Source organism: Aotus nancymaae, unplaced genomic scaffold (genome assembly GCF_030222135.1).
Source record: "Aotus nancymaae isolate 86718 unplaced genomic scaffold, 86718_ANA_hifiasm-v0.15.2.pri h1tg000048l, whole genome shotgun sequence".
Lineage (NCBI taxonomy): Eukaryota > Metazoa > Chordata > Mammalia > Primates > Aotidae > Aotus > Aotus nancymaae.
In genome coordinates this window covers 20,876,694-20,902,768 of record NW_026988462.1, presented here as the reverse complement: position 1 = coordinate 20,902,768, position 26,075 = coordinate 20,876,694, and the positions used below count along the sequence as shown (strand labels likewise).

General features: G+C 35.8%; 1 pseudogene; it reads left to right on the top strand.

Moving 5' to 3' along the window:
- Positions 1-147: 147 nt before the first annotated feature.
- Positions 148-26,001, top strand: LOC105712338 (pre-mRNA-splicing factor SPF27-like; annotated as a pseudogene).
- Positions 26,002-26,075: the final 74 nt, after the last annotated feature.

Sequence of the window (26,075 nt, the reverse complement as noted above, 5' to 3'; positions counted from 1 at the left end):
AATGGTTGCCACCCTCTTTACCTAGAAGGTTGCCATGTTCAGAAAGTGTGTCCACTAGAAATGCATGTGTTGAAATCTAATCCCCAGTGCAATAGTATTAAGGGATTGGGCCTTTAAGAGGCATTAGGTCTTGGGGGCTCTACCCTCATGAATGGGATTAGTGTCCTTATAAAAGAGGCACAAAGGAGCCTGTTCACCCTTCCACCAAGTGAGGAGCCTGAGAAGGTGCCATCTACGGGATATAGAAACGGTCCCTCACCAGACAGCAGATCTACTGACGCCTTGATCTTGGACTTTCCAGACTCTAGAACTGTGAGAAATAGATTTCTGTTGTTTGTAAGTTAACCAGTCTAAAGTGTTTTGTTACAGTAGCCTGAACAAACTGAGACAGGGTTTCTAAAGTTACAAAATCTGCTATTTCAATTTTAAAAATGATTTTATTGCTCAAAATTATGACTCATATTTATCCTTTACTTTTACCTGAATGAAAACTATCTAATTACCTACTTAAAACAAAGTGCTATGAGGTTCATCAAAGAATCTGAGTGAATTTTTTATTAAAATAGGCAAAAATTCATTTCTAATATTTTCTAATGAAAGGATGCAATGTGCACATGAGCTGGATTGGACAGAATGTGGCTCCTTAGAGGTGCTCAGTGAGTGTTCAGTGTGAATCTACAATAGCGTAAATCGCGTTTGTAGTTTAGCTTGAGCAACAACACACACAATGGACAGACTTTAGGGATTTCTTGACGTGGGTCGGCAATACTAATGTGACGTAAATAACATCCAAACACCAAAGGGATGACAGAGAAGTTGAGGACTTTTAAAAACTAGAAGAATTTCCATGACTTTGCCATGTAATTAAAACAATAAAGTGTGCCAAATACAGATTTCTTTTAAGTGCTGTGGAAAATTCTAAGGTAAATTTCATAGAGAATTCAAATCTCATCATTCCCTTACCAAAAGGGAATTCAGTTTTTCTCTTTGCACTGAAGCTGCTAGCAAACAAAAGAAATTAAAACATATCTGCCTTTGAAAGAACATCAGCTTAACTATTATAAACACAGTGAAATAATGACAATAATAGTAATAATATGACCTATAATTTAAAGACTCCAAGTTTCTTTGTTGTTGTTTATTTGTTTGTTTTTTGTTTGTTTTGAGACAGAGTCTCACTCTGTCACCCAGGCTGGAGTGCAGTGGCTTGATCTCAGATCACTGCAACCTCCACCTCCCAGGTTCAAGCGATTCTCCTGCCCCAGCCTTCCGAATAGCTGGATTACAGGCGCCCACCACCACACCAGCTAATTTTTGTATTTTTGGTAGAGATGGGGTTTCACCATGTTGGCCAGGCTGGTCTCGAACTTCTGACCTCATGATCTGCCTGTCTTGGCATTGCAAAGTGCTGGGATTACAGGCATGAGCCACCACATCCAGCTGACTCCAAGATTTAAAATGAAGACATCAAATGCTTTGCAAGCCTCCAGACCAGTTTTATTTGAGTGGGAGTTGCCTTTGAAACTCATTCCTCAAGAGCAAAGAACAAACACAGGAATTTGGTTTAATGGGAAATAGGAGGTGGGTGAGTGGGTGGATGTGTACTGAATGCTTCCTAACTTCTCTATCATCTGTGAAGAAACAGTACAGAGCAGTCTGCCTCTGGGGAGGAGTAAGGTAGATAAAAGGCAACACATTAGTTAAAGTTGGACAGCATGATCTTTATCACACCTGCTTCTGGCTGAGCACGTTATTAAGATTGTTCGAAGCCAGGATATGCCACATGTCCTCATCCACAGTACGTTAAAAACAGACAGCATATTTTTTTTGCAAAGCTTCAATATCATATTACCTTGAGTTAATCTAAGTTTGTCATAGCTTGTTTACTACCATAATCAAACAAAAGGTTTAAATAAAATATAATAAAATGATTAAGATGAAGGTGGTAAATAAATGCTGTTGATTTTCTTTACCCCAAAATGATACTCGTGAACTTAATGCTTTTCTCCATCAAAGTGCAGCATGTTTAAAGCCAGAGTGAGATGCCATCAATGCCCACATTACTTTCAAATGCTTCGATAAGGCTTTATCAATGCCATTCATTTTTCTTGGAGTAATGAAGTAACTAAGCCATTACTTAAGTAATGCAGGAAGCATCATTTTATTCCAGCATCACACACACACAAATGGAAATAAAACTTATTTTCTCTTCTTCCAGATTTTAGTAACATAACATTGCTAAATCAGAGAAGGAGGCAGCTGCCCTCGTCCTTTCAGACCTGCAACTTTTCTGTGCTGAGGCAGGTCATGTGACATTTCCCATTTATTTATGTTTTTCCCTAATGAAAGGGTGCTTCTTTGTGTGGCACTAGATAGTTTAGATTTTTTAATATTGTTAGTGTTGAGAGATAAACACTTTGGTACGTACTGGAGAGTAATAAATTGTGCTGAACATTGATAAACTAACGCAATTACCAGCAAGGTCAGAGAGTCAGCTAATTTAGAAATATCAGTCCTAGGATTTTGAGTTGTCCCCTGGAGAACTGCAGCCACTTTATTACAGCGGGAGGGTGAGGAGAAAATGGTACATTAGGATTGATCTTTTGATCTAATTGTGGAACTCTGCCATTCCTTGTTTGACCAAAAATGCTTACCAAGCAAGAGGAAACATAGCACAACTAATTGAGGACCATCCCTTACAAACCAGAGGAATTCTGGGAAATAAAGGACAAATTGCACCTGATATTGGTATGAGGTACCTGTCACTGAGGTGCATGTTTATGATTCTTTTCGAGGATGTTGTTTAAATCATAATTTCAAATAAAATTTAGTATATTCAACCAGTTTAAGGAAAAAATTCATTTTTACGTTTATTACCTGTGCTGGTAAAATTCTAACAAATTTTCAATGAAATATTTAGCACCCCTCTTTGGAATGGGACTTAAATTAGATTTAGGGGTACTTAGATTTCACAAAACTTTTATATCCAGGAAACGTTTTATGGGCCTTGTATATTTTTTAATATTTATAGCTTTACTTACCAATGATACAAAGAAAATACATTGACTAACTTATACCTAAAGCTACATTTATTCTAGACTTTCTCAATTCTAGACTAAAATGTAAGTATAATTTTCTGCTTTCATTATTATTGTAACTCTTAACATGATTTAGTTTAGCTTTCACCCAATATCTATCAGGTTCTGGCCTCTAGGACTAGGCTAATTTGACTGATTGTGTTAAAGTCAAACTGGGTAACATCCTGATTCCAGAGTCTAAATAGAGTTCAATTGAAATAAGATTCGTGTTTAGCTACCAGGCACGTCATAGGCACCAGCAAATACATATTTGGGAAAGCTGTTTCAAATGTAGTCTCTTTTAATATATAATCCCGTTTGATAGGGAGTCACACAGGAAGCACTGAGACTGAAAAATGATTAAAAGGGTATATATGCAGTATCTTGGAAAAGCATGGAATTGACAGCCTTTCAGAAGTTCAGATTCTCATATTGGGCAATAACAAAAATGTCTTAAGACTCTGTCCTAATAATTGCATGCAAATATGTAAGTTACTTACAATTACTAAATTCTGATAATATAATAAGGTTGGATTACATCTGAAAATCTTCCCCATGGATGTGATGTTTCCAAAGCAGGAACCTTTTAATACATGAATTTTTGCTCAAATGGTTAAAAGACAATCAGGAAATAGAAGTAAAAATGTGACATTGTTTACTACAATTCTAATTTCAAATGGAATCAAGTTTTCCAAATAGTAAGGTAATTAACAGGAAGAAAAAAGTTCTTAAGAAGCTGAGTAAGGGAAAAGGTGTCATTGTTGAATGATTATGGACCACACTTGTAGTTCTTCGCTAAGATTTAATTCAGTGCCTACAATTTGCAGACTCACAAACATGTCTTGCAGAATTCAGAGCCTTTCAGATTCATTAAGTTTTCCTTCTATATCCTCAGTTGCTGTGAATTTAACTGTATTATTGAGTACTTAAAGTTCACTCAAGTATGTTCATGTCTTAAAAACAGGGTCTTGAGAACACAACTAGAATGTTGACCATTCCGCACTGTGACAGCAGATTGTCCTAATGTACACAGCAAATAACCGATGTCAAATTGCTGCAGCTGCCCAGCTGTCTGGCCTTTGTCTGCAGGTTTAATTCCCAGAATGGGACTGGGGTAATCCCTTTGTGATACAATCAGCTCTAGGGGTTTAGTCACTTATATTACATTATTGAAGGGATAATGAGCTGATGATGGGCTGATAACAAGAAGATTGCATTAGGCAGAATATTAGCCCAAATACCTCTGAGATGCTAAACTGCCTCTGTTGCTGGAACATAACACACAGTTTTTGTTTGGGGTCTTTTTTTTTTTAAAAAAAAAAGCAAATTGAAATCATCTTAGGATAAGTCTGAAATAGCTTGCCTAATCCATATTTAGCATAAAGAAGATAATTTGTACAATAAATGGATAACAGAAAAATTTGGAATAGAGTATATTTGTATATTATATATTGTATAAAATATATACATATATACATCTAATAACAGTATCATATTACTTTGGTAAAGTCTTGCAAACCAATAGATTTGTCACAAATTATAACATGATTTAAAATACTGACTGCCTTTAATTTCAAGAATTTAAAGCAAATTTCACTTTCAACATTATTTTGAGACTGGCATCATGAGATAATGTGTCTTTCCTCTATCAAAGTTCTCACCAGCAGAGGCAGTAATACTTTGATTTTCTGGGGGGAGCAATGGCATGTTCTTTGGGTTAGTTAGCAGGCCGGTACCCTTTGATCTTACGTTTCTTTGAGAATGAGCACTCCAGAATTTGTGGAAGCAATCTCGTTCCAAACAGGACAATACTACTTTTCCAAGTGTGCAAAACAGAATTCCCTCAAATAAATTGTTTAACTGGTTTAACAAATCATGTTTTTCATTAGAAAATTACTTTGAAATGGTTTTGAATTGGTTTTCAAAAAATTGATGAGTTTATAATATGATAGTCAATGTGTTCATTCATTCAGAGAGGCCTCTAGGTTAATTGCTCAGAATGAAATTGTCCCAGAAGCTTCAGCCTCTTCCAGGAGCATATGAAGTAATGTATATTTTGGAAATGTGTTCCAAAGACAGTAAGGAGAGGAAAGAGTGAACTGGATCTTCTGTCCCCAGAACCTCTGCTTAATGGCCTGCTCAGCACTGCTAATAAGTAAAAACCCAAAGTGAATATATTAATATTTTGCTATCCCAAGGCTTTGCATTTTTTATCTTTTATTTTTTATCTTTTTCCCTTGAAAATAAATCATCATCTCTTCACTCACCAGTATGGGGTCTTCCTATTCAGTATCATGCACAAAATATATTTGTAAATAAATAAACTAATATGCTTTTTCTCACTTTTCTGAACCAAAATCTGAGCAGATTCTTCACTTAAGTTGAAAAAGAATATATTGCTCCTGTTAATAATCTATACAACCACTTCTAAGTTTAGGACTTGAAGGTCTTTACGAACAGATACTTTGGCAATTATTTTTATGCAAAAGCAAGTATCAGCTTTCTGTTTTTTGGTTTGTTTGTTGTTGTTGTTTTTCTTTGAGGTAGGGTCTCATTCTGTCGTCCAGGCTGAAGTGCAGTGACACAAGCAGGGCTCACTGTAGCCTCAACCTCCCAAGCTCAAGTGATCCTCCCACCTCAGCCACCCAAGTATCTGGGACTACAGGCACACACCGCCATGCCTGGTTAAGTTTTTTATGTTTGATAAGAGACAGTTTCATTATATTTCTCAGGCTGTTCTCAAACTCCAAGGCTCAAACAATTCTCCCACCTTGGCCTTCTAAAGTGCTGGGATTATGGGTGAGAGCCACCATGCTCAGCCTGTTTTTTTTCTTTTATGTAACCTTTATTTTTTAGAGCAGTTATGAGTTTACAGCAAAATTGAGTGGAAAGTACAGAGAGTCCCCATATACCACCGGCTCCCACACATATACACACAGCCTCCTCTACTATCAACGTCCCACACCTGAGTGGGACATTTGTTTTAATTGATGAACCTACATTGACACTTTATCACCTAAAGCCAATAGTTTATATTAAGGTCCACTGTCAGTATTGTATATTATATGCATTTGGATAAAAGCATAATGACATGGATCCACCGTGATACTATCACACAGAATAGTTTCACTGCCCTAAAAATTCTCTGTGATCTGCGTATTCAACCTTCCCTCGCTCCAACATCTAGCAACCACTGGCCTTTCTACTGTCTCTTTTCCAAAATATCACATATTTGGAATCATATAATATACAGCATTTTCAGATTTGCTTCTTTTGCTTAGTAATAGGCATTTAAGAGTCCTCCATATCTTCCATGGCTTGATAATTCATTCCTTTTCATTGTCGATTAATATTCTGTTGTCTGGTGTACTACTGTTTATCCATTGAACCTCCTGAAGGACATGTTGATTGCTTCTAAGTTTTGGTATTTACGAATAAATCTTCTATGAACACCCATGTACAGGTTTGTGCATGAACATAAGTTTTCAATTTCTTTAGATAAACATCAACAAGGATGATTCCTGGATGGTATGATATGAGTACATTTAATTTTGTAAGAATCTACCAAACTGTCTTCCAAATTGCCATTGCCATTTTGCATTCTCACAAGCAATGAATGAGAGTCCCTGTTGTTCCACATCATCATCAGCATTTGGTGTTGTCAGTGTTCTGGATTTGGGACACTTTGACAGGTTTGCAGCAGTATCTCATTGTTGCTTCCATAATGACATGATAACTTTTTATATGCTTATTTGTCATCCGTACATATTCTTTGGTGAGGTGTCTATTCAGGTCTTTTGCCCATTTTTGTTGTCTTATTTCTCAGTTTTAAGAATTGTTTGTATATTTTGGATAACAGTTCTTTATCAGATATGTCATTAGTAAATATTTTTGCCTACTCTGTATATTGCCTTCTCTTGTCATTGTCTTTCAAAAAGCAGAAATTTTTTATTTTAATGAAGTCCAGCTTATCAGTTATTTCTTTCATGGATCACATCTTCGTTGTTATATATAAAAAGTTAAGACCAAACCCAAAGTCACATGGATTTCTTCCTATATTATCTTCTAGCAGTTTTATAGTTTTGTGTTTTACAATTAGGACTGTGATCCTCTGAGTTAATATTTATGAAGGTCTGTGTCTAGATTCACTTTTTTGCATGTGGATGTACAGTTGTTCCAGCACCATTTATTGAAAAGGGTATCTTTTCTATATTATATTACCTTTGCTCCTTTGTCAAAGATCAGTTGACTACATTTATATGTGTCTATTTCTGGGCTCTCTATCTTGTTCCATTGATCCATTTGTCTATTCTCTCCAAAACCACACTGTCAATTACTGTAGCTTATGGTAAGTCTTGATGTTAAGTAGTAGAATCCTTTCATTTGTTCTTCTTCAATATTGTGTTGGCCATCCTGGGACTTTTGCTTTTACATACAAACTTTAGAATCAGATTTTTTATATCCATAAAATAATTTGCTGTGATGGGCTTATGGTTGGGATTTCATTGAATCATAGATCATTAGTTAGCTTTTGTTGTATAACAAACCACTCCAAAATGTAGTGGCTTTAAACAACAACAGTTTTATTTAATTCACAATTTTGTGAGTTGGCTGGGCCAATTTCACTGATTTCTCTACTGAGCTAGCTGGTGAATCAATTGGTAATTGGATAACGTAGGAAGGTCTCATCCCATGTCTTTCATTTCGCTATGTCAATGAAGTAAAGGGCTGCTTGACTCTACTACATGTCTCTTACCCTCCGGCAGGTTAGCTTGAGCTTCTTTAAAATACAGCTGTGCTTATAGTGTTCCAAATACAGCAACAATGCAGGTCCCAATAGACAAGCACTTTCCTAGCCACTCCTTGTGATATATTTATTAAATGACCCACCAGATAAAATGCTCAGATTCAAGGAATAGGGACATAAATATCACCTCTTGATGAGAATAGATGCAAAGTCACCCTGAAAAAGAAGTGTATCTACAGGGATGGGAAAGATTTTGACCACACATGTTACATGCTTTTAGAACCAAGACAAACTGAAAAAACATTGTAATTGATGACTGCAGTAGACATGTGTTAGTGATTGTCTACACAGTAACCAACTCCTTTTGGTTTTGGAGAATTCCTCACTTTTACAACTACAAAGTCTCAGTGGAATATCCTTCTCCAATTGGTGATACAAAAACTTACTCCTCCACACACGGAGTCTTGGAACATCATGGGAGGTGGGACTTTGAATCTTGAGAAAATGAGGCAAAACAAAGGGACATTGGACTGTATACTGTTCTCATGGTGAGTTCTCAGGTTTCATTTATCATCTTAACACAACTGATTACTCCTCATCCTTATAACAAGTTCTTCATTTACCTTCTAGAAAATCACTTTCTTATTGTTCCATCTATTTTACTGGCCATATAAACATCTACCTGCTTGACATCTTCACATGAATGTTGTTTTGGTGCGTTGGTGCTGCTATAGCAAAATACTTGAGACTAGATAATTTATGAAGAACAGAAATTTATTCTCTCACAGTTCTGGAGGCTGACAAGTTCAAGATCAAGGAACCGGCAAGTTTGACTTCTGGTTCATCGTAGATGGATTTATCTAGGTATAAAATGGCAGAAGAATGAAAAGCAGAAGAACACAAACCCACTCCCTCAAGGCCTTTCACAGGGACCCTAATCCCATCCCTGAAGTCTCTGTCCTTGTGACATAATCACCTCCTAAATGTTCCACCTTTTAATACTATTGTATTGGTGATTAAGTTTCAATATATGAATTTCTGAGGACACATTCAGACTATAGCAAATGTCTAAAAGCTAGTATGTCTAAATCCAAACTTCTGACTTCTACCCCCAAGCCTGCTCCTCCAGCAGTCTTTTCCATCTCAGTAAACAGTAAATATAGCTCCAGCCTTCCAGGTGCTCAGGCCAAAAGACTTGGTACTTGCAGATAGTGATTTGGGAATAAAAGAAAAAAAAAAGAAATCTGGAAATTATCTTTGAATTCCCTGACTCCTCTCTTTCTTTTACATTTAATTCGTCAGCAAATTCTTTCAGAGGTACCTTCAAAATATACCGGGGGACTAACCACGTCTCACCACTCTGTGGCTTCTTCCCTGATTCAGGCCCCATCATAACTCACTGGAACTGCTCAATGGCCTCCATATGCTACTGACTGGGCCCTGGCTTAACCCTACCTCATGTACATCTCTCATCTCAACACTGTAGCCAAAGCAATGCTATTAAAATATAAGTGATATTGTGTTACTCCTCTGCTCACAACTTTGCAATAGCTTCCTATGCCATTCAAAATAAACCCCAAGGTCTTTATAATGGGTTTCAAATTTCTACATGACTTAACCCCCTCCCCACTTTTGTTGATCTCTGACCTCATCTGCTCTCCCTCTTTCCCTCCCTAATCCTGTTTCAACCACACTGGCCTCCTTGTGTTTCCCTGAAAAAGTTTGTGCCTCAGGGTCTTTCCATTTGCTCTTTTCTCAGTCTGAAATACTCTACTTCCACATATCCAAATGGCTTTCTACTTGTTTTTCTTTAGGTATCTGATTTTAAAAATCTCACCTAATCTGTAAGAGCTGTCCTAGGTATCCCATATCAAGTTGCAGCCCGATTTCTCCAACCCCTGACACACAATTCCTTTACATTGGGGATAAAACATATTTTCCCCAGAACTTTTATTATTATCTGACATATATTTACTTGTTTATTTATTGTCTGTCTCTCTCCTCAGAATGTAAATTTCAAGAGGGTACTGAGAGCTGTATTTCCAGTACCTGGAACAAAATCTGGCAAGTAGTAGTTTCTCAATAAACATTTCAAGTGTTTATATGAAAAAAATGAATGAGGCCGGGCACAGTGGCTAGCGCCTGTAATCCCAACACTTTGGTAGGCTGAGGTGGGCAGATCACCTGAAGTCAGGAGTTTGAGAACAGCCTGGCCAACATTGTGAAACCCCGTCTCTACTAAAAATATAAAAATTAGCTGGGTGTGGTGGTGTGTGCCTGTAATACCGCCTGAGACAGGAGAATCGCTTGAACCTGGGAGGCAGAGGTTGCAGTAAAGCAGAGATTGCACCACTGTACTCCAGCCTGGGTGACAGAGCAAGACTCCATCTCAGAAAAAAGGAAAAAATGAATGAATGGCTTCTCTATAGTAGCAGTGGCAGTGGCCTGTAGAAGGAGTTTCATCCTGAGCAGATTGTCTGTGCTTCCCAAATACTGCTTCTTGGCACCTCTGAAACTGCCTTGATCTCTGGCCATCTTGTACATGTAGTCCTCTAACTTCCCTTTGATTCTGTTATCTTCAAAATCTTTCCAATCAGTTTCCTCTCCTTTTCCCCTAAAATAAAGTTAGTTTCCTTGCTTGTAACCAAGAACATTGATTGATACACTAATGTACTATACCATCTCCCAAACTTACTGTATAACATTCATCTCAGAATCCTCCTTCTCAACTGAGCAAATATGATCAAATAATTAGCTACGTATGAACTTAAACTATTTTTATCTTCAATAGAGTATAAGATGAGAATAAAAAGTTTTTATTTTCTAACTTCAATACAGGAAAACACATGATTAACTATTTTTTGCATCTATTCCAAGTCAGAAACAACCACAGAACAGTTTTAAGCCCACCCAAATTTATCAAACCTAGGTTTTTTCCAGTGCTCCTGAATGTCAGCAAATCCCTAAACTCCATACTTCCTCTAAACCTACTAAAAGATTACTCTTTGCTTTGTTCAGAGACATTGTGTTTCATAAATACAGTTCCCTTTAGCATATCACCTAATGATAAATTATAATAAATTCAACTTTCTTCCAGCTATTTATGAGTGGTGGGCTCGCCCCTGGACAGGAGGTATTAAAGAATAAAATACTGCCAGTGGAATTCAAACTGTTCATAAGTTGTCACCTTTGTTAATTTTCTATGTTGAATATATTTTATGGAGAAATTATATAGTTATTGTAGAAGGTAGTCAGCATGTTTCCATGACAACCCCAAATGCAGGATATCTAGGATTTTATTTAGGAAAAAATTGACTACTTACTCTTAGGTTTGGTGACATATAATTGATAATGATGCTGAAGAAACGCCTGTCAAGAGTTATAATATATGCCAGAATAACACATCAAGTGAACCTTTTTCTCCACAAAAGCTAACCAAAAGTTTTGATAAAATTTCTATAGTGGACTCCAGGCTATCTTTAAGGGAAATATCTTAATTGCCATCAACTTTTCAAAATAATTCAAAGAAACTTCTAGCTTCAACCTAAAAGTAAAAAAAAAAAGGCAGAGTATTTCTCCCACCCTAACAACAACAACAACAAAAAAAGCCATACAATCTACAAAATTATAATTTTTCTTAATTCGATCAGACAGCAGAAGTTGCAGGGTAATCAGTTAGTCTGAAATCTAAGGAAAGATAAGTAAGTACCATGTAAGTAAGGGTGTCCAGGGAGACGTGGGGCAAGAGTTCTGCCTCATTTGTAGCAGACCATTTGAGAAAGGTAAAGCTACCACACAAGTAGAAGACAAAAAAGCAAAGTAATGGGGCAGAAAAAGTATTTGAAGAGATAATAGCTAAGTATTTTCCAAAATTAAACACATCAAACCAATGATCACATGATTTCTCAGAAATAAGAAGAATAATTATAAAAACAAATCTATGTATGTTATGAAACCCCTAAATACATCATACTAAACTACTGGAAACCAAAGATAAGGGAAAATCTTAAAAGTTGTCAGAGACAGAAGTCTTGTTACATACTAAAGAACAACAAAACAAGAATTACAGGATACTTCTCATTAGAAATTATGCAAGTTGGAAGACAATGGAGTGCTATTTTTAAAATAGTCCTTTTAGCATAAAGGACATAACTGAAAGAGTACCTTATTTCTTTCAAAACCTCTGCAAGAGCTTTTCAGTAGTTATTTACAAGATACAACTTTCCCAACAGCATCATTTCTGCCATTGGTTGAATTAAAGAATTTATAGATTGGAATTTTTCAAGTTTTAGCATAATTTATATGAAGAATATCTTATGATCCTTGGGCAAGTTTAAGACAATGTGGACTACTTAGAGCATGGTTTGATACCTCAGGGAAGCCAGCAGAACTAGCTGTGTTTCTCATCACTCCAGAATTATAGGAGGCAGAATCCTACTAATTTTTATGAAGTTATAGATGAATTGGTCTTAGTGATTAAGAGTTCAGACTTTGAGTCAGAAAAATCTGGGTTCAAACTCTGACTCTACCACTTAATAATTCCACTACTTGGGCAGAGCCTCTGGCTCTCTGTAAAAGAGAATTAACAAAACCTACTTGAAGTGGTTGTATGAATTAAATGAGATACACATAAAGTGCCTAATAGCAATAAGTTCTCACAAAATAGTAGTTCTTATAATTAGTATGCAGTTATTTTAATATTTGTGCCAACAATTAATATTTAGGCTCAACTCTGGATAACAAAAATGAATGAAAATGCATTGCAGATGAGGATTTTCAGTAGCTACTCTTTATTAATTTTTCTTACAGACATTATTAGTCTTTGGAGGAAATTGTGATACAAGGCTAGTGATTTTTATTCCACTGTAAAATAAGAAGCCTGCAAGAAATCTTATAAGGTCTCATGATTGAAAGTGGTCTGGTGGATATTGCCATAGGAATTAATTACTAGTGTGTCATTTGTCACTGATATCCAAAATGATATTCAATGTTTGCAAAGTGTTTTACATCCCTTCCATAAAAGATACATAGAGACCACAAGTGTTATGGTTTAAAAGAACAATCCCAAAGGTAATGATAAATTTCATCAGAAGAGTCAATATTTGTAGTTTGTATTTATAATTCTATTGTTAAGTTTTTTTGTTGGCATGCACAGTCCATATTGATATAAGTAACCTCTAATCTTATACCACAATACATATTTGTCTTTTTAAATCTGATGCCCTATAGGAATCTATAGTATTTATAGATAAAATACAAATCATTTAAAGTCTATTGTATTTATTTCATAAGTTGTAAAATATCATTATGATTCTGTATATAAATGTGTATTTTTTCCTAATGATACTTTCATGATTTTCAGAAATCAAGTTTCCTCAGCATCCTATAAATAGCATGTAAATAACAGCCATATTATTTTTAATTTTTTCTGCTTTATTAATATCATTCAACAAGCATTCAATAATATTGAGCATCCACTCAGTGCAGGACACTGTGCTGAGTGCCCAATAAAACTAGCAGCACATTATTAGAGTGACTTACATATGGGCTACTTTTTGAACTACACTAAGATAATTAAAACCAGATGTTACATTAAATAAGAGCTACATTTAACAGAGAGTTTTTTAAATCATTTCAAGGCCAACGATGACCTTTTTTTTGCTCCTATTTACTTCTTTAATAAACCAGATACTCTCCTTTATGAGCAAAATGGTGATTTGCAGCAAACGATAACTCAACTGATTAAATAATAAAGGAGATGGGATGTATTGCATTATCTTACACTCAAGTACTTAAGATGATTTGCTAGAGGTTTTGTTTTGCAGATTCCCAGGGCTTGAGAATAACATGCTCAGTCATTTCAATGCAATACTACCTTTCTGACTATTGGCGTAAAGAGTTTCTATACTACAAAATAATATGAAATTTCTGTTACTGAAAATATAAAGTCCCTTTTTCAATAAAAAATGCATGTATATTTCATTAGATCACTGTCTATCTGCTTTTCTCCAGGACATTAGTCACAAAGCATTGAATTTAGTTATCAGCTGGTCTAAACTTCTTATTTTACACATAAAGTTGTTGAACTGAAGAGAAGTTGTGACTTAAAACTACAGTCTCAAAGACATTTACTGAGACTTGTAGAATCAGAGTTTTCAGGGCTGGGGCCTCAGAACCTGCACTTTCTGGCAAGCCAGAAAAGCCGTTTTCAAGCAGAGATGAAAACTATGGGTCTGGCAAGAAATACCAGACCAGATGAGTTTTCTGTTCAGACAGACCTGAATTCCACATCCCTCTGTCACTTACTAATGTGTGACTTTGAGCAAGTTCTTTATCTCTCAAAATCTTCATATCTCAATTTGTTCATATAGGAAACAAGGATAATACCTGCCTGATGGGGTTTATGTGAGGGTGGAAATACACATGTATGTTAAGTTGTGCAGTGCTTGGGACTGCTCAGCTTCTCTACAACCTGTCTGATGATCTTCATTGCTTCCGCCCCTCTTAATCTTGCAAGTGTCTCCTCTTGTGGTCTCTCGGAGGACCTTCGTGGCTATCCTGCTGCCTCGGTAACTTCCCATACTCTCCCACAGGTTCCTCTTCCTCTAGCTCGCATTAAACGTGGCTTCCTCTCGGTCTCAGTCCTCCATTCTCTTCTCTGGCTTTTTTGTAGAAGGTCTTTTCTTTTCCTATTTTGTCATCCAACACCTACTTGACAAAGACCCTTAAATTTATATCTTTAGCTCTAGTATATCTTGAGTTCCAGTATAGCATTTCTTTTCCTATTATTATTTCAACAGTTTTTAGGATATAAGTGGTTTTGGGTTGCATGGATAAATTGTACAGTGGTGAATTCTGGGATTGTAGTGCACCTGTCACCTGAGTAGTGTACATTGTACCCATTATGTAGTTTTTGTTCCTCATCCTCCCACCGCCCTCCTCCTTTTTCTCCAATGTTCTTTATTTGGGCGTCTCCAAACCCTAGGTTATGGAGGTACCAGTCCATGGCCTATCAGGAACCGGGCTGCATGGCAGAAGGTGAATGGCAGGCAAGCAAGTATTACCACCTGAGTTCCACCTCCTGTCGGATCAGCGGGGGCATCTGATTTCATAGGAGCACAAATCCTATTGCGAACTGTGACTGTGAGGAATCTAGATTGCACTCTCCTTATGAGACCCTAATGCATGATGACTTGTCACTATCTCTCATCAGCCCCAAATGAGGACTGTCTAGTTGCAGGAAAACATGCTCAGAGATTTCACTGATTCTACATTATGGTGAGTTGTATAATTATTTCACTATATATTACAGTGTAATAATAGAAATCAAGTGCCTAGTAAATGTAATGCACTTGAATCATCCTGAAACCATCTCTCCCACCCCAGTCTGTGGAAAAATTGTCTTCCACAATACCAGTTTCTGGTGCCAAAAAGGTAGGGGACAACCGCTTTATACTACTCTATATGCCATTACACATCCATAAATTAGTTGCACTTGTAAGTTAGGACACAAAGTCTTGTTTTTTCCATTCCTCAGTTACTTTGCTTAGCATAAGGGCCTCCAGCTCCATCCAAGTTGCTACAAAAAAAAAATTATTTCATTCTTTTTAATGGCTGAGAAGTATTCCATGGTGTATATATACCACATTTTCTTCATCTGTTCATTGGTTGATCAGCACTTAGTTTGGTTCCATATCTTTGCAACTGTAAATTGTGCTGCCATAAATACACATGCAGGTGTCTTTTTGATACACTGACTTCTTTTCCTTTGGGTAGATACCCAATAGTGGGATTGCTAGATCAAATGGTAGGTCTACTTTTAGTTCTTTGAGAAATCTTCATACTGTTTTCCATAGAGATTGTGCTAATTTAATTCCCACTAGCAGTGTATAATCATTTTCTTTCACCATATCCATGCCAACATCTATTAATTTTCAGCTTTTAAATAATGGCCACCATAATGGCATTTCACGCTGTCGTTAAGTATTTCCAGTTTTTGGAATCCTGTACATGCATCAAACTCATCCTACCTTGAACTGAACTTGCTAATAGACACATACACCCCTCAGTTCTGTGCCTCATACTGTTTCTTATCTTTTATCTTAATTCCATCTTTATTTAAAATTTTGATATTTTGCTCATAATGGGTTTTTGCATTGATTTTGATTTTTTAACATATTTATCAAAATATTATTTGTCGTGATTACTAGTTTGTGGAAGTCCTCTTAAGTTATATGCACAAGGCTAGTGCTGCACACGCATCATTCTGGTTCCAGCCCTGGGCATTACCATCTAAATGTCACTTGATAAAAATTAGTATTAGCTGTGGGTTCTGCCCTTACTGTTTCCAGGACCTGATTTTGGTCATGGTTCTGCTTGAATAATATCTCTCCTCTGAGCAGTCTCTGAGCCCAATTCTCCACCTTTAATATCAATTTCATAAGAGCCAATAACTTTTCAATAAATACCTGTTCTACTGAAGTCTATCAGAGTCTTTTTCTATAGCTTGCATTTAAGAAGAGTGAGTAAATGGAAAAAGGGAGTAATAATATTCAAAATTGTACTACTAAGAAGTTGCAAAAATCTTACTCTGGCATCTAGGAGCAAGACTTTTTTGTATTTGTATTTTGTATTTTTGTATTTGGCAGATTTCTACAGTTTGATCTTCTTCATAACATTCTCACATAAACGTACTCAAATTTCAGATACAGTAACAATACAAGTCCTTGTTGGCCAAGAAGTCCATGGTACAAACTTCAATATGGGCCAGCAGGAATTGTTTAATGTGCCATCATAGTATCACAGCATAGCATGTACAAGCACCTGCTTCATAACAGAGAAACCTGGGTTAGTTCCAGTTTCTGAGCTTGAGCCGAACATTACCAGCTGTATTACCTTGAGCAAGTTAGTTATCTTTCTAGACCTCCATTTTCTCATAAGATTATTGTGAGGGTTAAATTTAAAATTTAAATTAGTTAACATCTTGTCAGGCACACACTACATGCTCGATTAATGTTTGTGGAGGTAGTAGAGGTAATGATCGATTTTGTCTCCTTGTTGTATAGAACTCCCAATCTCAAGAAATTGCTCCATGTAACAAGAACGAGTTTACATCCGTGTTCAATAGAAAACAGTTCTACAACCTTTCCTGGAAAGCAAACATCTTACTGGTCATTCTCTCAAGGCCTCCAGCTCAGGGAACCATCTTTTCCAAATCCAGAGTTCCATTTACATTGTATTTGGTAGAAATGGTGCTCCTTGGAGTTGTACAATATACAGCCTGTGTATAATGGATCTGCTTCCACTTTTGATTTAAGCAGATAATGCAAAAATCATAAGCTATGACTTCTTTACTCTTTTTGTATTACCTTCATTTTAGATTAAACAATAACTACTACCATATCAGAATACCAAGTATCAATTCAATCTTTTGTTGTCTGTGTTTACTTTTTAAAACAGGCATCAGATAAGTATTCTTAATTTCAGAATGTTGATAGAATATTCGTGTGTAGTGCTGATTTTTTTTCCTTCTGATTGATAGGACTTGCACTTTTAGCAGTATGCCTCTTTACCCAGAGTGAATGTTAAACATATGGGAAAGTAGTTAAGCACCTAAAACTTATAACCTCACAATGTATATATCCGGCTTATCACCAACACAGAAAAACCTTTATGAACATGATATATCGAAATTACAAAATGAAAATGCATCTGAAGTTAAAAACAAAACAAAAAACAATACTGTAGTTTTCCCTTAGAAACATTTGTTTGTTAAAAAGAAAATTGTGTTCTATTTTTGGGACTATATATTGAAAATAAGTTTCTTCAGTTCTCAGACCATTTCTTGCCAAATGATGTGTCTTCACATTAAATAAATGCATATGAAACACTGGCATTAATTTGTGATGTGATAATCAAGGTGTGTAGTTATTTAGCAGGTTACTTTTTATTCCTGTAAGCAAGGAGTTGAATATGTAAGTTCACAGTAAACAAGCTTTAACATAGCCTAACTGAATAACCCTTGTTATTTTATCATCATTATTATTACTGTAGATCTTTATCAAAACTGCAGTTCGCTAAGTCAAAGATGATTATTTGAGAAAATAAGTGTCCCAAGCTGTATTTGTGCCTGACTTGGTGGGGAAAAGGAGGGGAGGAAGAAGGAATGAGGAAAACAACCAGTTACAAGACTCTTAAAAAGCATTACACTTGTTGATATTAGCAAAAGTACGAAAAGAAACACATAACTAGAGTCAACGTATACTTAAGAATCAAAACCAGAATCTCTGAGAAGAACTTCATATCCTGCCTGTATTTGTTTTTGTTTTCTTCCCTTTGGCTTATCTTTTCTACTTTGCAAGTCTTTATCACCACCTAGGGGCAAGCTAAACACATAAGGGGCTCCTTTTTCACTACTAAGTCATTCCTAAATTATACATTTTCTGAGTCAAAAAGACATTTATGATTTCAAATGACTGTTTGGGTTCCCCACCCCAATAAAAGTCAATATTTTATTATGTATTTTTTTATCTCAAATATGATTTTAAAATATAAACTGATTTTTGTATTACATGAATATCATCTCTTAGTCTTATCTTTCTGTCTCTTCTCATATGTCATCTTGTCAAAAGCTTTTGCATTTATTTTAAGCAAATTTCAACTTTATAGAATAAGCTCACTTTTATAAAGCACTAAGCCTTTAAATTAATTACTATGCAAGCCATTTGCAAAGTATGTGATACAGTAACTTTGGATTATCAATATAGTTCAATGATGAATCAAATTAAATAAACTCTTCTGCTAAAATTATTTAAAAGTAACCTAATTTCAAATGATAAAAAGAAGAATTTATTGTTTTCAGACAAAAATATTAAAATTTCTCAGTTTAAAATATCTTCACATGGAAAATGGTTTTGCTTCATGGTGCTTATAATAAACAAGCTCAAAATCACAAATCAGTATGAATTGAAAATAGAAATGAAGGAGATGTGTGATTCATGACAGTGTTAATGCAATTTCAAATCATTCATCAACTAAACCATCATAAAATACAAATAGTACCCAGAAAACAAACCTGTAACTTTCCATAATTAAGAAAAACTACAGCATCTTTGGTAGTTAATTAGAAATTGCAACTTGGCAAGGTGCTAAGGTAGTTTTCATATGAGTAAATTCTGTTCTTCAGATGTCAATTTTCATATAAACAGTTGCAAAAACCCAAACTAAGCAACCTTTCCTTTAGGTCTTTTATTGGTTAAGGTGCAAATAGATTTTCACATACTTAGAGAAATTGCATTTTAAAGATTTTTGGTGGTATCATGCTCAATATTTATTAATATTTTATCAATAGATAACAAAGTAAACAAGAGGCTAAATAAAGCATTGTGAATACACCTGTCATATTGCAGCCAAGCCACTTGTCTTCAATCCTTCCATCCTCATAAATGCATTTTGAAAATGTATAGAAATTCTAAAAGATTTTATTTTTGTTGGATTCCTAATAATCTCTTATTTTTCAACAGTAAAAACTGTTCAATGAAATTTTTAAAACCATTAGTTAATCAACAGAGTTCCCACAAGCACAATTTTTTTCTCTCCCCAAAGAATACAAAAGCAAACCTCAGCACTCAAAAAAAGAAGAAACAAATTAAAATCCAAAGACAAAGACACAGTCAGACTTAACATTTGGCAGGTCTAGCCACGTGCCACACTTCCTTGTTAATATAGGCAACATTTCAACACGGACATGCATGGTAAGGATTCTCCAGATGCCTATTCCCTACAGGATTGGACGTTTATAGAGCTCCAATCCACAGAATTCTCCAGCTCAGCTCTCAAAGCTAACATTTTACATTTCAAGGGTAATTTTGAAGAGTTCTTCTTCAAGCCCCAGTGTAGGCACTGAAAAGACCAGACCTGCTATCCTCAGAATTGCCTCTAAGAGTGAGACTTCCCCTTGAAAAAGTAACTTCAGTAACTAAGGGTAGCAGCCTTGCTAGGAAACAAGCAGATACTCAAAAAAAAGGGGGAGGTCTTATTTTACTTTGCTTTTTAGAGGAAACTAGAAAAAGACAAGAATAAAACAAAATAGTCTACCATATACTAAGTGAAATAAGTCAGGCAGAGAAAGGTAAACATTACATGACCTCAGTTATATGTGGAATCTAAAAGTCAGACTCACAGAAGCAAAGTGATCTCCTGTTCCCATCACTCAGTTTTCCCAGATAGTAACATCTTATGTAACTATACTACATTATGAAATCCAGAAAATTTATATTGACACATTACAATCAACAGACCTTATAGGGATTTCACTAATTTTTCCATGCACTCATTTTTTTGTCTATTGAACTTTATTCTTTTTTGCACTATTTAATTAGTGTGTTCTCTAATTTTACAAGCAATATAAGCAAGATATTCTGCTAATCTGTTTCCTTTTGGGGCAGCTCTCAGAATCAACATCTTAAGGATCCAGGTCATCATTAAATTTATGCTTATGTCAGCAGTTCTTAGTCACATAAAGAATCCCACACGGACTGTGTGGCTACAAGAACATTTGTATCACTGGTCTAATATTTCTGGTCTCACTGACTCCTTCAAACTTCAATGAAAGGAAACCTACTGGTTAAAGTGGCTTCATGGTCCAGCCAGACCCCAGCCTGACTATTACAGCTCTCTAGTCTGCTTTGACAATTCCACAAACTTTTATTGATATCCAGTTATTACAGTATTTGCTGAGATGCAGAAATGAATAATTCACCATCCCTGCTTTCGACTAGCTCACAGTCTAAAAGAGGAGAAAGAAATGAGTTTTTGATTTCTGTAAAGGTGGTGAGCCAGCACTGGCTACAGGATTTTTCCCTGAAAAATACCTTGGAGAAATTATTAAGAAAGAAGTAAGCAAGGATCTGGAAAACTAAGGTGGAAATTGCAAAAACCCCTGCGGGAAGGAAGGCTATCACGAACTGGTGTCAGACTTACTTATAGTATGGAGAGAGAGGGGAGAGTGGACAATGACAGAAGACTGGGTGGATGGGATGGGGAAAGACTTCAGATTTGCTCTTCCTTCCTCCATTGCATTGGGGAAATGATGGCTTGCCCTATTGCCACTGCTAGGTAGAAATCTGCAGGGGAGAGCCCAGCCCTCCCAAGGTAATTTAATAACATTAGGGTAGCACCAAAGCTCTAAAAAGATGAGAAGTGAAGGCAGCAGATGCTGGGAAATCAGCCACCCTCAGTAATACTGCATGTATTCCCAGACAAGGGGGTGCCTGTCCTTTGTCCTTACCAGAGTTCATGCATCCCCTCTGGACCACATTCCAGGTAGTCATATGGTCCTCATCCCATTGACAGGGTCTGTGCAGGGCTCTTCCTCAGTCCTATCTTTCCAAGGGTAGACCAGGTCATCATCATCAGTGCTTATACTCCTAGTCCATGGAGTGGCAGTTAATGGAGAATGTGGTCAGAGCTTGGGCATGCAAACTTGCAGTGTTTATGGGCATGCATGGGACTCCCTGAAGCTAGAGTGAGAAGAGGCCGGGGGGTCGGTTTGCTCCACTGCCACATCGTGGCATGGAACCAAAAGAAGACCAAGAATTCTAAATTTGAACCTAGTCTTCCAGGATATTATGATGGTGCATTTGTCAATGTAGAGGTATAGAATATATTTTTCTTAACAGTCTCATTTACTTTATTTATACCTTTTAAATAATTAGACAAATAATAGGTGGGCTTTCATTTTACTCCTGCCCTGGGTCCCAAAATGTTAGAAGTGTGCCTTGCCTGGGGGCATTCATTTCCTCACCACTTTTCTTTTGAACCCTCAGCGCTAATGTGTTACAGTCTAAGAAGCTTGTCTTTTTTTCCAGGCTGCTTTGCTCAGTGTTTAAGGAAATATTTCTTGCCACTGAGTTGTTTGGTGGAGTAGCAGCAGCAGATGGTCAGCACCAGGATTTCTGTGATATCTAGGGCTCTCCATCCTGTTCTGCCCTCCATCTCTGCTCTTTGAACTCACCTGTGGATTCACAAACAGAGGCCAAGGTATGAGCTCCTTCCCTAAAGCATATCACCAAAGTAGCTTCTATAACCATGCGAGCATGATGTCTAAGTCGACTATACCCTGAAGAGTGCAACCAATATAGAACACAGAAAAAACTGAGAAACACGTACTACATAAGATTAAATTACTAAAACATATCAAGAATTTAAAATGAGTACATTTTTTCCAAAAAGATAAAAGGGGTAATACACAGCTGAAAAAAAAAAAAAAACTCATTGAAAGGAACTTAATGAAAATATTAGCTATACAAAATATAATAAAAATAGTTGACTTAATAAATTCAATAAATAAGGAAATGGATATAGCAAAGGAAAATTGGTGAGTTCAATAAATTACTTGAGAAACTCTTGTAGAATAGGAAAAGAATAAAAAGACAGAATGAAGTCGGGTGCAGTGGCTCAAGCCTGTAATCCCAGGACTTTGGGAGGCTGAGGCAGGTGGATCACCTGAGGTCAAGAGTTCAAGACCAGCCTGGCCAACATGGTGAAACCCCATCTCTACTAAAAATCAAAAAAATTAGCTGGGTGTGTGGTGGGCGCCTATAATCGCAGTTACTTGAGAGGCTGGGGCAGGAGAATCGCTTGAACCCGGAAGGCAGAGGTTGCAGTGAGCCGAGATCGAGCCATTGCACTCTAGCCTGGGCAACAATAGTAAAGATCCATCTCAAAAAAAAAAAAAAAAAAAAAAAAGAACAAGAAGTACAGGGCAAGAAAAGAAAAAAAGAAAAGGTACCTCAAGGATAGAGATAGAAGTGCTGATGGAATAGTAACAGTCTAAGCATGAAAGAAAAAAAAATAGAAGAAAACAATTACATTTCCCAGCAGTAGTGACAGAAAGACCTGAGATTAAAAGTGCTTATTTACAGGGTGATGAATGCAGAAAACCACCATGACACGTGTATAACTATGTAACAAACCTGCAAGTGCTGCACATGTACCCTAGAACTTAAAGTATAATTTTAAAAAGTGCTCATTTAGTACTAAAAAGTACAGATGAGGAAATCCATACCTAGACACATTATGTCAAATGTATCTGATTAAAGATAAGATCAAATGCAACACTTCCAAAGAAATCACTGACCACCTATAAAGGAAAAATGATTTGAGTGACAGATTTCTCAACAGCAACACTGAATACAAAAGAGGATGGAGCACTATTTTCAAAATACTGAAGAAAAAACTTTGTACCTATTATATGCAGCCAGCTCCCATTCAAATGTTAGAACCATATTTTCAAGCAGAGGAATCCTCATTTAGATGCATTTTGAAAACACTCCTGCAAATATACTCAAATGAGCAGATAAAACCAGAAGGATATTGCAAGAGATATAGGAAATTAAAAAAAATAAAGCTTATCAATCTATTAAACAAAGAAAAAAAACATCATAATAACTCATAACTAAAATTCTAGATAATACTAATATGGTAAGAGTAGAAGAAGGATATCTTGCTAAAGAACTTGTATTTTTATAGAGATATTTATGTTTAAGAACATAATAGAATAAATTAACATAAATATTGGTCTTAGGATAAGTGCAAGCACCATAAGAAAATGCGTTAATTTTAAACCAACAAAATACGTTTTCATTTAGCTAACAGAAATCAAGAAGAGAGAATTAAAAAAAAAAAGCATAATTAGTAAAAAAAAAAAAAGTAAGTAAAATGTCAAAAAAACACTCAATATGTGACAGCAATTAAAATAATTATTTATTATTTAATCCATTTACTAACATAAGTTCATTAAATTCACTAATTAAAAGACAGAAATTCTTGGCCTAGATTTTTAAACAAAGAAGGTTCACAAATATTTTATTTATAAAGATGCATTGATTAATCAAAGGATACAGAAAGCTTGAAAATAAAAGGTTGTGAAAAATGTACTAGACAAATATTAACTAAAATTAAACTCATATAGCAATCATCATATCTCACAAAGTATAGTTAAAACATAAAATGTGAATAAGAACAGAGAGACAGTATTTACTGATAAGAAGCAATAGAGCAAGAAGATAACCATGATGAGCTTCTATGAATTGAACAATAGAGTCTCTACATATGTAAAGCGGCAATAATGGAACTGCAGGGCACACTAGGGTCTGCTTGAGGGAGGAGGGAGAGGAGCGGAAAAGATAGCTATTGGGTACCAGGCTTAATATCTGTGTAATGAAATAATCTGTACAACAAGCTCCCGTGACACAAGTTTACCGATGTGACAAACTTTCACATGTACCCCAAACAGAAAATAAAAGTTAAATAATGATTAATTTATAAAAAGAACTGCAGAGCAAAATATATAAATCAATAATTGTAATGAGAAAAATCAATATATCTCTTTCCAAGATCCATAGATCGAGCATATCAAAAAGCTATAATACAGTTCTAAAAAAATACAATTATTAGCTCAAAATACATATGACATATAGAACTGTTAATCTAACAAACAAACAAAAATATTCCTTTTGAGGACACAAAAATATTTCTAAATATTGGCTATGTACTAGCCATAAGGAAATGTCAAAAAATTCTTAGAAATTGAATACTATATAAACTATGTTCTCTGATCATAATGTAATAAAATTAGAAATAGACAACAGACATAAACATCTTGTATATTTAGAAATTAAAATACTAATTATTAATACTAATTAAAATACTAATTAAAATACTAATAAATTCAGCTATTATTAAAAATAAAATAAGAGAAATTACTAAATACTTACAAGTTGATGACAATATAAATATTCCTTGTTGAAATTCTGTAAGCATAATATTTAGAGTAATATGTAGATATAAATACATTGATTGGACAAGGTAAAGATATAAAACAACGCAGTGTTCACAAGAAATTGGCAAAAAAGCAATATAACAAACTTGAAGAGGTAAGAAGAAACATCATCATATATATTTGATGTATATATAAATAAACATGTGTGTGTGTGTGTGTGTATGTGTGTGTATATATATATATATATGGCAGGTGCAGTGGCTCACACCTGTAATCACAACTCATAGCACTTGGAGAGACTAAGGTAGGTGAATGAGGTCAGGAGTTCAAGACCAGCCTGGCCAACATGGTGATGCCCCTGTCTCTACTAAAAACACAAAAAAATTAGCCAGATGTGGTGGCAGGTACCTGCAACCCCAGCTACTCAGGAGGCTGAAGCAGGAGAATCACTTGAACCTAGGAGGCGGAAGCTGCAGTGAGCGAAGATCATGCCACCACACTCCAGCCTATGTGCCAAGAGAGAAACTTATATACATATATCATATATAAGGCTATATAATTTATAAGGCTATAAATATCACCTCAAAACCAAGCAAGAGCACTTGAAGAAAATCACAGGCCTATTTAACTTGTTATCGTAGATGTGAACATCAAAAATAAAGAATTAGCTATCTGTATTAGTAGTGTATCAAAATAATGCATAGAAACCTAAGGTCTCCAGAATAGTGGTCATGGGTTTGGTGGCCAGAGAGGTTATAGTGGATGTGCTGCTGTACTCTGATCAAGGTTATGAAGCCCCTGGTGTACAGTGCTTGTGGACAGGACACTCACAGACAGCAAACAACTAAGAACTACCTGAGCTACCGAAGAACCTTGGATTATTCTGCTTTTGAAGACATCATGAGAAACGGATTTGAAAGACTGGTCCCTTGACAGCCAATTGAATTTCTCCATATGAAACGATCTGAGCTTCCAGCCCCTTCCTCCGGTCAAAAAAATGACTCCGCTGCATGGCAAGAATGTGTAAACAATTATATGGCCCAGCTAGAGCATCAAGCAATTTGAATTGAGAATCTGAAACTAATGTCACAGCGTGGATGTAATGCCTGGAAGGTATATGATGAAAATCTAGTTCATGTGATTGAACATGCACAGGAAGAAGAGCTTCAGAAGTTAAGAAAACATATTCAAGATTTAAACTGGCAGCAAAAGAACATGCAACTCACAGCTGAAACTAAATCAAGAGAAATCGAATCAAATTGGATATCCCTGATCCGTAAGAATTACAAGACTGAACAGACTATGGGACTATTGTTCAACTAGAAAATGAAAACCATCAAATTCAGTAGCAATATGGAGAGGCAAACAAAGAAAACATCCAGCAAGACTTCTGAAAAGACAATTTTGTGGGTGGAAGAAAATTTGGCTTTCATGGAAGCCATCTGAACTTTCTCCAAACTATGAAGGA